The following is a 12,576-nucleotide window of genomic DNA, read 5'->3' as shown; positions in this document are numbered from 1 at the left end:
GGAGCTGTAAAGAAACATCTGCAAGAAAGGGCCACATACATATTCTGTTCAGTAATACAGGGCACACAGGGAAAAATACAGGGAAACAAAATGAAGTGCATTATTTGGAGGTGAGGTAAATAGAAGCATATCTGAGGAGGAGGCAATTATAGGCTGAAGGAGAAGGGAATGGAAAATAGACAAAGCTTAACTTGTCTTTTCTTCAGAATCCAAATCAACTTTCCCTAACAGTAGTACTAGGTCCTAACCAAGCCTCTACCCAGAATAAAAGCCAAGAAAGAGCTTTTCCAACATAAAAAAAAAAAAAGCTGTTTCAATAAAGGAAGGTGGGTTGAAAGAGTTTGGCTGTAAGTTGCAGCCTTCAGGAAAGACAACAAAGGTTTGGAAAAAAAAATTGAAAACAAGAAATATAAAAAATAATATATACGTTTTTGCTATTATTCTATGGCATCCTTTTACTAGGAATTTTTAGGAGGCTAAGAAGACAGATAACATAAATCAACAAAAGGGTCTATGTCCATTTGGTGACAAGAAGGTACAGTGGTCCAGCAATGGGCTGGCAATTCAGCCAAGCCCACATAGGTGTGGGGCCAGGGGGCTGCATAGCCCCCACCCAGGGAGAGGTATGCATCTGGTGGGGGCTGCATCCTGCTGTCCCTGGGGTCAGGCCTGGCAACCTCAGGCCTTTGAAATGTGTGCCTTTCCCAGGTTTACCTGGCAGAAGTACAACTTAGCCACACTGGGATGAAGGCAATGCAAAGCCCTGGTGGGGGAGAAGCAAGCTGGCTCTGTGGGCAGCAGAGTGCCATTTCCAACATGTAAAGTTGCAATAATCCATGCTTGTGGATTAGAAATGTGATAACTTTTTCATTAACTTGACTACAACAATTGTGTCCTTTATCATACCGTCCGTAAAAAGGGAAATATACATAATAAGCTGAAATTTCTGTGTAAAGTCTTCTACAGTAAAGCTGTATCACCCACATTTTAGAAATGATCTGCTAATTTATACCTCATGCAGGAAATAAGACTTTTGGCCCAAAGTTCATTTCTAGAGACATCTTAGAAAATGTCTCTTTCCCCTCAGATCAAATCTTTTTCCAGTGGAAAATTTTCAGTTGACACTAATTAAATAATTTAGCATAAAAATAATTATCTCATAGCCAGTATAAAAGAACTTAATTGCCTAGAAGAAAACTTCTGTTGCTCATTATCCTAATAGACAACAAACTCCTGCAACATAGTAAGATAATAACTAACCTATTCTTCCTCCCAAATCCGTATACATAAAATAAATGTTAGCAACTTTGTTGGAGATATTTAAGGAAATTTTATGCTGCCTAAACTCATTCATGTTCTGTAAGCCACACTGCTGCATAAATTGTAATAAAAAAACCAATAAGACAAGATACTGATAATGCATACATTTTTGCAGTACATGTTGTAGCTCTTTCTGCAAGTAAAATGGCTCATCAGTGTCACAGACAATCACTAGCTCTGTTTCTCTTCTCCAAGTCCTCCACTCCTCTCTTAATCTCTGTCAGCCCCAGGATCATATAAACATTCCTTGTATCCAAAAATTTTTTCTTTCTTGACCATGAGAGTTGCACACTTTGGTATTATGTCAGGACATGAGAAACAAATAAAAAAAAACCTTTTGGCTAGTAAGAAAATGAAAAAGAAACAATCATGCATGTCTAACAGTATAACATATTTATTAAATATTTCTATGTCCTGTTGTCAGAAGATTGCTAGATCACCTGTACCTCTTCAGTAATTAACTCACTAACCATTTACTGAGAATGGACTATGTGAACGGAATACCTGAAATTTTTGGTGTTTGTCACAAAATTTATTGGGTTTTGCCACCTAATATATTAAAAGAAACTAGTTAAGTAATTTGCACACCTCTGATCTATGACTTAACATATAAGGACCTGACAGCATAGTGTCTATGTACATGTTTAAACCGAAGTCATGATATTTAAGAATATGCTTAAAGCTAAGTACATGATTCCTGACTGGTGGAATTAGCCATCTATTTACCATTGATTTCCACGGCAGTCTAGTACTGTTATCACTTTGAAATACTCAGATGATTGCATCACTAGCCCTCACACGTATTTGAAAACTTGTCTCAGTGATTACATTCATGCTAGTAAACTGACTAGTAGCCAGAAATGTTCTCTGGCCAGTCTGGCCACATCCTTACAGCTAAACTTTCCAAATCCCAAACTGGGCAGCTGCATTCAAACTGGGTACTAGGTTCCTGCTGATGCTCATCCCCACACCATGCCTATGGATCTGGGAGAAAAAACAGGTCAAAACCATGCCGGGGTCTGATCTAACATTAATGGATCAGAAGATTGTGTTTCACTTCCCAGTAATATTCCCTAGTTCCTTTTAATTTATTAACATAGGAACAGCCCTCATGTCCTAAATTTTCTGTAAGATTTCTTATAAAAATCAGTGTTGGGTACCCAAAGGGAGAAGGTTACTTTCTGAGCAAAATCAGGCTGTTCATCCTTAAACATCAGCTGCCAGATGAAGAAGTGCTAATTTATTTTGCTTACCAGATGAGTAGTTGACAGTGGGCTAGGAATTTTTAACAGGGATGAGTATTTGGGAAGCAGTGATGTTAAAGCAGTGCACATCTAATGGAGAAGAAATATTAATTCTTTGCTGCAAGAACTATGCAATAATTTTGCCCGAAGGTCCAGCATTTGGGTGGCAAAGATGCTTTGACAGACCTAAAATACGTAAGCATGTGTAAAAAGGAGTATGCCATATCAGCCTGAAGGAAAATAGTTGCTTCATGAGAATTTTTCACTTCCCCTAAGCAGCAAAATTAACTAATGTCAGAGACCTGGTTCAAGACATAATGGAAGCATAATCCTATCTAGTTTAATACCCTTAAGTAGAGTTTTGGAGGATTTTATCTAAATTGTTGTATTTTTCCACTTCAACCTTTGTGTCACATTTAACTTCTCTTTTTTTCTTCCTTCAGAAGTAGATTAATCAAGCAGCTGATTTGTTTTCACAGTGACATATTTAATGTAGACCATGGCTGTGCGTTTTCCTTTTAATGAGACTACTTAGAACTGAAATCAAGGGAGCTCGTGCTGCAGCTTTGTTAGCAATGGCTCCAGTGTGCTACCCTCTTTTAAGATATATTTAGGGAGTGGAGAGTGTGCCATCATATGCAGTAATGCTTTCAGTTGGCAAACCCTGAAGAAAAGAAACCATTTCATCAACCTAACCCAGACCACGAAAAGTATCTGCTTCAGACAGAAAAGCCTGAAATCTAAAACCTGAAAAAATAATATAAGTGCTCAGAAAAAAAGAGGATATAAAAAGCCAACAGTTTTCATTTTCTAAGAGCTCATGGGTTTGGATGGACTAAAATACCTCAGCTTTTTCCTGGAAGGCAAAGAAGGCGGCAAGAACATAGCAAAGATGAGGGAAAGCAAGAGAGGAACAGAAGCTGTTACAAGTCTAATGAACATTATTTGACTGAGTCATTGTATAATTTATAAAATCAAAATCGTGTGGGTTTTGTTCTTTGCCTACTGTTTGCAATTTTTTTTTAATGTGATCACAGAGTTCCCATTTTTTAAGAAACCTAAGTGCTTTCTCTATGTTTTTCACATTAAACCAAGTGAAATCATTTTACTTTCCACTGACAGGCTGTGATTTCTGCTTATCCTTTTCCAGCCTGACTTTTCAGTAAGCAAGTTCCTTCTGACTTTTAAAATTTCTTTTCTTAGGAACTTAAATTTTCCAGATGTCAGTGATTTTAAAACATCCAGTGTATAGTGATCTGATCAATGTTTTAGTAGTTGTTTAAAAATGTTGACATAATATGTAGAAAGAATACATGATGGCATGTGGAGATATAAAGGTTTTATTGGCATTAAGTTGTACTGGCTACATAGCTCACATGTGGTGAAGTCATGAGTGTGTTTTGTTATCACTATTTATTATTTATATAGTGCCAAGAATGTGCTCGGCAGTACCTTATTATGAATACAATAAAACCTTTTTACAACATGGCCTATCATATATTTACGTTAGACTGTTTTAGAGATATTTCAGAACACACTGTAGGGTTTTAAAATTGTGTTGGTTTTATTTTCCAATATCTTTCTCCCTCTAAATTCTGGCTACCTTTTCTCTTCTTCTCTTTTTTCCTTCTTTTTTTTTTCTTTCTTTCTTTTTTTTTTTTTTTTTTTTTTTTTTTTAGCATGCTCAAGATTACTTTTGCGGCTTCAACCACTAGTACTTTGTAATTTGCCTGGGATAAACATTGGTATGTCTTGCTGCAAAGCTGGGAATCTAGATATCCACCGGGACAAACCTAGTATTTCTAGCTCTGAAATACTTCATGCTCCAGAATAGAAATTTTCTTGTAGTAGACTTGGGAAAACAAACAAACAAACAAAAGGTATCATTTTCCTACTTTAATACAGGAAAGAGGGAGAATAGATGTGCCAGGGTGTTTTTCTGTTACCTTTCCTTTTTTTTTGAAGCAGTTAGCTTTTTCTTATAGTACAGCCATGAACACTTAAACCAAATAGTGCTCCTTGCTTCAAAGCACGTTTTGTGTATGACCAAACTGTTCTTAGTAGTAGTGCTATAGTGGGTGCATGCCATGGATTCTGTACATGAGGCTCTCATGCAGTGGATTATGAGGTTGTGGTTTGAGAGGGACACAATAAAATTAGGTAAGAGAATAAGAAGTACTGAGAAAACTCCATGATTGCTCCTCACACTTGATTGTCAGGGCTGCAGGGTTAGCAGCAAGCATACAGAGGTTGTCAAACATCTGGGGAAAGAACCTGCCTGCAGTATAGCTATTTTTCAAGACAATTCAGGCAAAGTAAAGCTGCAAAGGCAGTGATGCCTGGTGGTGAGGGTGACCTGAATGTTGATTGTTCTTGCACCCCAGGCTGGGGCAGAAGGGAAGGAGGTTGCTGCCCTGGAAGCCGAGCAGGATATGGGTAATGGCTGTCAGGTGGCTCTGAGCTCCGTGGCAAGGAACCAGAGAGGGGACCATTGAATTTCAGCCAGGAGCAGGCTAATTCAACTGCAATCAGCAAGGCATGAATCGCAGAATCACAGAATCACCTAGGTTGGAAGGGACCCTTTAAGATCATCTAGTCCAACCAATGAAAAAAAAAAACAAAAAAAAAAAAAACAAAGAACAAAACAAAACAAAACAAAACAACAAACACACCACACACACACAACACACCACACACAACCCACACACACACCACCACACCACCCAACACTAATCCATATCCCTGAGCACAATGTCAACTCCTCTCTTGAATACCTCCAGGGATGGTGCCTCAACCACCTCCCTGGGCAGCCCATTCCAATGCCTGATAACCCTTTCAGTAAAGAAATATTTCCTAATATCTAACCTGAACTTCCACTGGCGTAACTTGAGGCCATTACCCCTTGTCCTGTCATCTGTAACTTGGGAGAAGAGACCAACCCCCGCCTCTCTACAGCCTCCTTTCAGGTAGTTGTAGAGAGCGATAAGGTCTCCCCTCAGTCTCCTCTTCCCCAGACTGAACAACTCCAGCTCCCTCAGCCTCTCCTCGTAAGACTTGTGCTCCAGACCCCTCACCAGCTTTGTTGCCCTTCTCTGGACCTGCTCCAGTACCTCAATGTCTTTCCTGTGGTAGGGGCCCAAAACTGGACACAGTACTCGAGGTGGGGTCTCACCAGTGCCAAGTACAGGGGGACGATCACCTCTCGGGTCCTACTCACCACACTGTTCTTGATACAGGCCAGGATGCTGTTGGCCTTTTTGGCCACCTGGGCACACTGCTGGCTCACGTTCAGCCGACAGACTGTTTCGGGAGACAAACCCAATGTGTTCTCGCCAGAGCAGAATGGCAGTGGTATGAAGGAGCACACATCACCGCAGTCAGCTGTGCCAAGACAGCAAGCGGTGGTAGGGCAAGCGCAGTTACTTGTGTGCAGTGCGGTACTGGGCCATGCTTAAACCACTCTGAGATTGCATACATACATCCATACAGATAGCTGCTGCATTCCATTTAAACAGAAGGGCCATTACTTTCTCTGACTATCTGCTGACAATTTTCTATGTCATTCATAACCAGTAGCTTAGTGAGGTGTGAAATACAGGTGGAAATTTAGAGTATATGAAACAGAAATCTCTAACAGCTCTAGTGTGACAAGAGTGAAACTGCTTATAAAGAGTTGCCAATGGATGAGCCCCTCCATGGAAGAGTCTGTGAGGTTTTTGCTCTCTTTTAAAAATCAGCTTGTGCCTGTTTTTGCAGTAGTAAAATGTATAATCTGCCCATCTCAAATTTTAATAACCTTTTAGTTACATCCAAGATTTTCCAAGATACATCCAAGTTCTATTTTCATGCCAAAGGCACCTGCTTGTCAATCATTATTTTACATGGAATTATTAAAAAAAAGTCTAATAAGAGTAGTAGTAATTCACAATAGATATACTTCATAAAACCACAGATCCCAGAGTTACAAGGTACTATTTGACATCTTGTTTGATCTCCTTTATAACACACAACATAATGCTTCCCTAAATTAAATTGTGCTTAAATTAAAGCATATCTTTCTCTCTCACACACTCTCTCTTTCTATGTTCACACTCACTCACTCAAAACTCATTCTTTATTTTGAAACTGTGACAGAGAGAGATAATCCACTGCAAGCTGAGGTAATTTGTTCCAGTGAAAAATTCTTTCACTGTTAAAAACTTGTGCTTTATTTCTTGCCTGAATTAGTCACACATCGGCTTCCAAATATTGGATCTTGATGTATGTCTTTGTCTGCTAGGTTGAAGATCCAGCTCATTGCTGAAATTTTGTTTCCATGGAGGTGCTTATTTATAGGCTGTTATCAAATCAATTCCTAATTTTATTATGGCAAGATAAATAAATAGAGTTTCTGGGATCCTTGACTAGAAGGCATGATACTCAGTCATTTATTCTTTCCCTGGAAGAAACATTGTTCAGTAATTTAATCATTCTTATGGCACTTCTCCAAAATTTTGCCTGTCAACATTTTTCTTGAACTATGGTCCTCAGAGAAGGAGCAATATTGCAGTAGCCATCACCTCAGGTTTAGGGTTATGACAGTCTCCCCCTCTCCTATTCCATACTCCCTTCATCCCAGGACTGCACTCCAGGATGTCTGGGCTGCTGCATCCACTTGGGAGATGACATTTTTTCTGGTATGAACCATAGGCCAAACACTTTTTTCAAAATGTCACCTTAATGATTACACTACCTAACTTTAGCCTACACATAGTAAACTAGACTCTAGAAGCTCCCTGTATTGTATATGTGAGGGAGATTTTTCCATGGCACATATTGTAACATAACCATGTATCTGAGAGCTCTTATTGACCATACAGAACCTGAGGAGACTAAATCCCAATTTTGGCCCTTAAAGCTGAACAGTGTGAACACCATCCCTTCCACATCTCCAATCCTATCCCATGCAACAAACACTATATTCCACCCATACCTTCCATCCCTTGGCTGCATCCTACCTTTAAACCCACTCAGTACTATGGCTAAGGTAGCACTTAGCAGACTAAGCAATATTCCTGAAGCTAATCCCATTTCAGGAATTCACTACGCTTAACACATGAGTACCCATGGCCACTCCTGAAACACTCTGTAAGTGCTGACCCATGGTTTTCACACTGCATGCACCCAGCAGGCATCTTCCTTGTAATAATAAACCAATTAGCACAACTAACTGTGCCTTCAGTGCTTATCTCTACAGGATCTAGCACATCATGCGCTGTCTGAAAGTACTCAAACTATTTGTTAGATTCTGTTACGTTGGTCTGAGTTCCAATATGGAAATTGCTCTTTTTGGATTGTGGAAAAAAAGTAACACCTTGCAGTTCCTGTGTGGAAACTGTGCTTGCAACTCTGTTTCTTCACATCCTTATAGTTATAAAATGTTTATCTCTGTGGATGTTTGATCTCTTTTAAGGTCTGCTTCATCCTCAGACTTGCTCTAAATTACTTTCAGTAGTTATATTATTGCTAGAAATTAATATACTGCATTTAATAATATATGACATTCATTTTAGTCTCTGTGTGTTCTTTTTTTCTTAAATGTGGTTGTGATGTGCTGCAGGTTGCTTTGTTTTGTAGCTTCTTATGATGCAGGGTTTTAGCCCAAGAGGCCCACACTTCAGGTGGTTGGGGGGCAGGACACTGCCTTGCTGGCTTTCACCGAGTCTGAGAGAATGGAAGAGGAGAGAGGACCAGCAGGACATTTCCATCTGGTTTCCTCTGAGATATAAGGTGCTTTGGAAGCTCCTTAATCATGGTGTGGGGCTGGTCAGATATTCGCAGTTTAGTAATACATAGACCACAGCGACTGAAGGTATGAAAATGATATTTTAATTTCTTGAGACAGTTTATAGCTTCAGGGTGAATGAGTGCAAAGAAGTCTGTGATGGAATGGTAGACTTGCATCTCTCCCACTAAGTTTGCGGTAGTTTGGATTTGGCTCTATATTAACCGTGAAGCCAATGTATCAGCTTGAGACTCTTCTGTCAGGGTCTGAAACAGGTCAAGCTAGGCTCACCAGGGCTAGCACACACATATCGCTGCTGAGCTGTGTCTTAATGAACTTTACAGCTTGGATCTGCCTTGGGAAAACTAATGTCTCTTGGCTTCCTGGGAAATGTAGTTATTAGAAAATCTTTACAACAGTGTTTGACCTTCAGCCCACAATGAACACCTAAGACATATATTAATAGTACATCATTTTTATCATAAAATTAGCTGCAAATAATTTTTAATTTTCAGCTCAAGGAGTAGAATCTGAGGTGCACTTTTGGAGTCATGTAGTATAATAACAAATAGTCTTATATCAAAACAGATTCTCAGTTTGGATTAAGTTCTCTGTAAAAATGAATTATTGTTCCTGTGTTAAACGCTGCCATTAACTCTGAAGAAGAGTTTTTACTGAACTACTGACTTTCCTATGAAAGCTAAGGTGCTGGTAGGGTTTAAGAACTGTGCCCAAGTACCATTTTTTGAAAGACTAGAAATTATAGTTATAATAATTGCAATACAAGACTCTATAAACTGGTCTGCCAGTGTACTCAGTTCTTACCAAAACGTGCTGGGAAATCATTTACTGTTCATGTTGTATTTGGAACATCCCCAGCAGCTTAGCTAACTTTACACTGTAAATGACGTCCAATATTGTGCGGTGTGTGCTGGCTAAGTACACACTTGCCATTCCTTTGCAGGAGGTGGGAAGTCCTTGTCCTTAAATACTGATCCAGTTTTGAGTTGGTTACAAAGACTGGCTGTGTCAGCAAAACGGAGAGGAATACTTTCAGCAGGCTGGCAGACAATGACAAGCAAGTCCCATCACACCCAGTGTAGCCATACTACCTTGCTGCTGGGCAAGACACTGTGACTATGATGAAAGAGGGGGACTGTGGCAAGACCGCCTCTAAAAACATGTCTTTTTATTATTTTTATTAGTGGATTAGAAACCACACTGGATTCACGTATGGATAATTTAAACATACACACATCTGAAGTCCTAAAGGGTCAACCATTCGCTTATTGGTAATCTTCTCATTTACTTCTTACTCAGTGCACTTTTAGGTAAAATTTTAGTATATTGGGAAATTGGAAATTGTTAGCAAATTAAAATTTAATTTTTTATACTAGTAAAAATATACAGTATCAGCTCACACCAAGAGGTTTACTTGCTCAGTCCTTATTTACACAAGCTAGACTTTGCTAGATAAAGAAAATGTAAACAATTCAATAACCTAGTCCTTATTTGGCACGATAAATATTTATTGCACACAGATAAAGGTACAGTTTATATTGCACACAGTTCTTTTTGTGTTTTGTACAGAAGAGAGCAATTTTCAACTTCTCTGAGTGTTAAGAACTTACTCTTTTTTCCAGCAATTTCCCGCTGTTTGGCAACCCTTCTGTTGTAGATCATGAGCACTCTAACAGATTTGGCTTGTGCTGAGACAGTTCTTCTCCTGGACTGATTTAATTACTGTTGTTATTGTGAAAAAATAAACACTGTCTATTATCATTGGTATGTCTGTCTGTTCAGATGTTGTTATGAGTGCGCGGTTTAATCTTCTTGGTAGCTACAACTTTTAAAGTTGATTCCCCTGAAATCTCTGGATTTCAGCTTCTTCCCTACAGCAGTCTTATTTGGGCTTTTATTTTTTATCCCATTCAGGTGGTTTGTGGCAGTAGGACTCCTTAAACAAGAAAAGTATGTGTTAAATGTGGTATGTTTTTCTTCCACTAATATACTTGTTGAACATGTAAGCTTTTAGCATTTTAAATGTCCCATGGCTAAAAGTCATGTTCTTCAACTATGCATTATGTAAAGAAGAATGTCTTTTGTTTTTATTTTGAGTATTTCTCCAGATAACTTCTTTTGATGGCTTATAGTTCTTAGATTGGAACCTATATTTAAAACATTGGTCAGCCATCCTATGGTTAAGTGTGTCCAACTGTCCTTGAGTGCGTATAACCAATAATGCAGTAGGACTGAAGTGGAACTCTTACACACGTAACATCTGTAGCCTTTACTCACTATGGGAATCATACACCTTTTACCTATGTGGTGTTACGTTCTTTTGCAATACTGATTAAAAACAAAAATTTACTCTGCTGATACTGCGCAACTGTTCAGAGGGCTGTAGCACCTCTCCTATGAAGACAGGCTGAGAGAGTTGGGGTTGTTCAGCCTGGAGAAGAAAAGGCTCTGGGGAGACCTTATAGCAACCTTCCAGTACCTAAAGAGGGTCTACAGGAAAGATGGGGAGGGAGTCTCTATCAGGGAGTGCAGTGATAAGAAGAGGAGTAATGGTTTTAAACTGAAAGAGGGTAAATTTAGACTAGATATTAAGGAGAAATTCTTTACTGTGAGGGTGGTGAGGCACTGGAACAGGTTGCCCAGATAAGCTGTGGATGCCCCGTCCCTGGAAGTGTCCAAAGCCAGGCCGGATTGGGCTTTGAGCAACCTGCTCTAGTGCGAGGTGTCCCTGCCCATGGCAGGGGGGTTGGAACTAGACAACCTTTAAGGTGCCTTACAACCCAAACCATTATGTGAGTCTATGATTCTATGAACTGCATAACTTCAAGTGATTCTGGTTTAACATTTATTTATTTAACAAGTAATTGCAATGTGAATGAGCCAGATCACACCAAACTGAACTGGTTTGTAATATTGCTGAAATATACTGGATTTATTGCTTTAGAAAGAAATAAAATTTTTTGCATTAAAAAAAAGTAAAGCAAAGAGCTTTACAAGCACAGCAAAATTACCAGAGTGGTAGAAAGGTAGCCTTGCATAAATGAGAAATATGCTCTTAGGCTGTAGGCGCCATGTTTGTTGAGAAAATCTGCAGACTACAATGGCAAAGTTTTCCTGGTTGAGCAGAAAGCTTAAATTGACAGATCTGGGGCACTTTTCATTTCAAAGAGTATTAACTCAATTTATGAAGTTTTTCCTTCATTGTGTTACTGTTTATAAAGGAGTAAACAGAGAAGAACAGTACATTATGGACACACTGATGTTACCCTTGTAGTGCTACGATTTGAAGGATGTGGAAGAGAAAGAGTCCCTGAGTGTCATGCAGGGGGGTTACCTGTGGTGGGTAATGAGGCAGGGGAGGGTAAAAGGAGAGCTGGACTGGTTGTCATTTGGCTAAGAGTATGTAATATTTCCAGAGTTTGGAAAGTAATCCTTTGGAAAATACTGCCCACTGGTTGTCTTTTTCAAGTCTGAATTGACAATTTGTAGACATTGTGTAAGAAACATAGCATAGTTATGGTTGGAAGAGACCTTTAAGATCATCAAATCCAACTGCCATGTTACCACTAAACCTTGTCCCTCAGCACTACATTTACACATCTTAAATACCTTCAGGGATGGTGACTCCACCACTTCCCTGGGAAGCTTGTTCCAATGCTTGATAACCCTTTCAGTGAAGACATTTTCCGTAATATCCAAACTAAACCTCCCCTGGTGCAACTTGAGGCCATTCCCTCTGGTCCTATCGCTTGTTACTTGGGACAAGAGACTGACCCCCCACCTCACTACAGCCTCCTTTTAGATAGCTGTAGAGAGCGATAAGGTCTTTCCTCAGCCTCCTTTTCTCCAGGCTAAACAACCCAGCTCTCTCAGCCGCTCCTCATAAGACTTGTGCTCTAGACCCTTCACCAGCTTCGTTGCCCTTCTTTGAACATGCACCAGCACCTCAATGTTCTTCTTGTAGTGAGGGGCCCAAAACTGAACACAGTACTTGAAATGCAGCCTCACCAGTGCCAGGAGGATAATCACTTCCTTAGTCCTGCTGGCCACACTATATCTAATACAAGCCAGGATGTGTTGGCCACCATGGCCACCTGAGCACACCGCTGGCTCATATTGTGCTGGCTGTCAAACAACACCCCCAGGTCTTTTTCAGCTGCTCTTCCCCAAGCCTGTATCACTACATGGGGTTGTTGTGACCCCAGTGCAGGACCTGGCACTTGGCCT

The sequence above is a fragment of the Numenius arquata genome, chromosome 2 (assembly GCF_964106895.1).
Source record: "Numenius arquata chromosome 2, bNumArq3.hap1.1, whole genome shotgun sequence".
Lineage (NCBI taxonomy): Eukaryota > Metazoa > Chordata > Aves > Charadriiformes > Scolopacidae > Numenius > Numenius arquata.
This window is presented reverse-complemented; position numbering follows the sequence as displayed.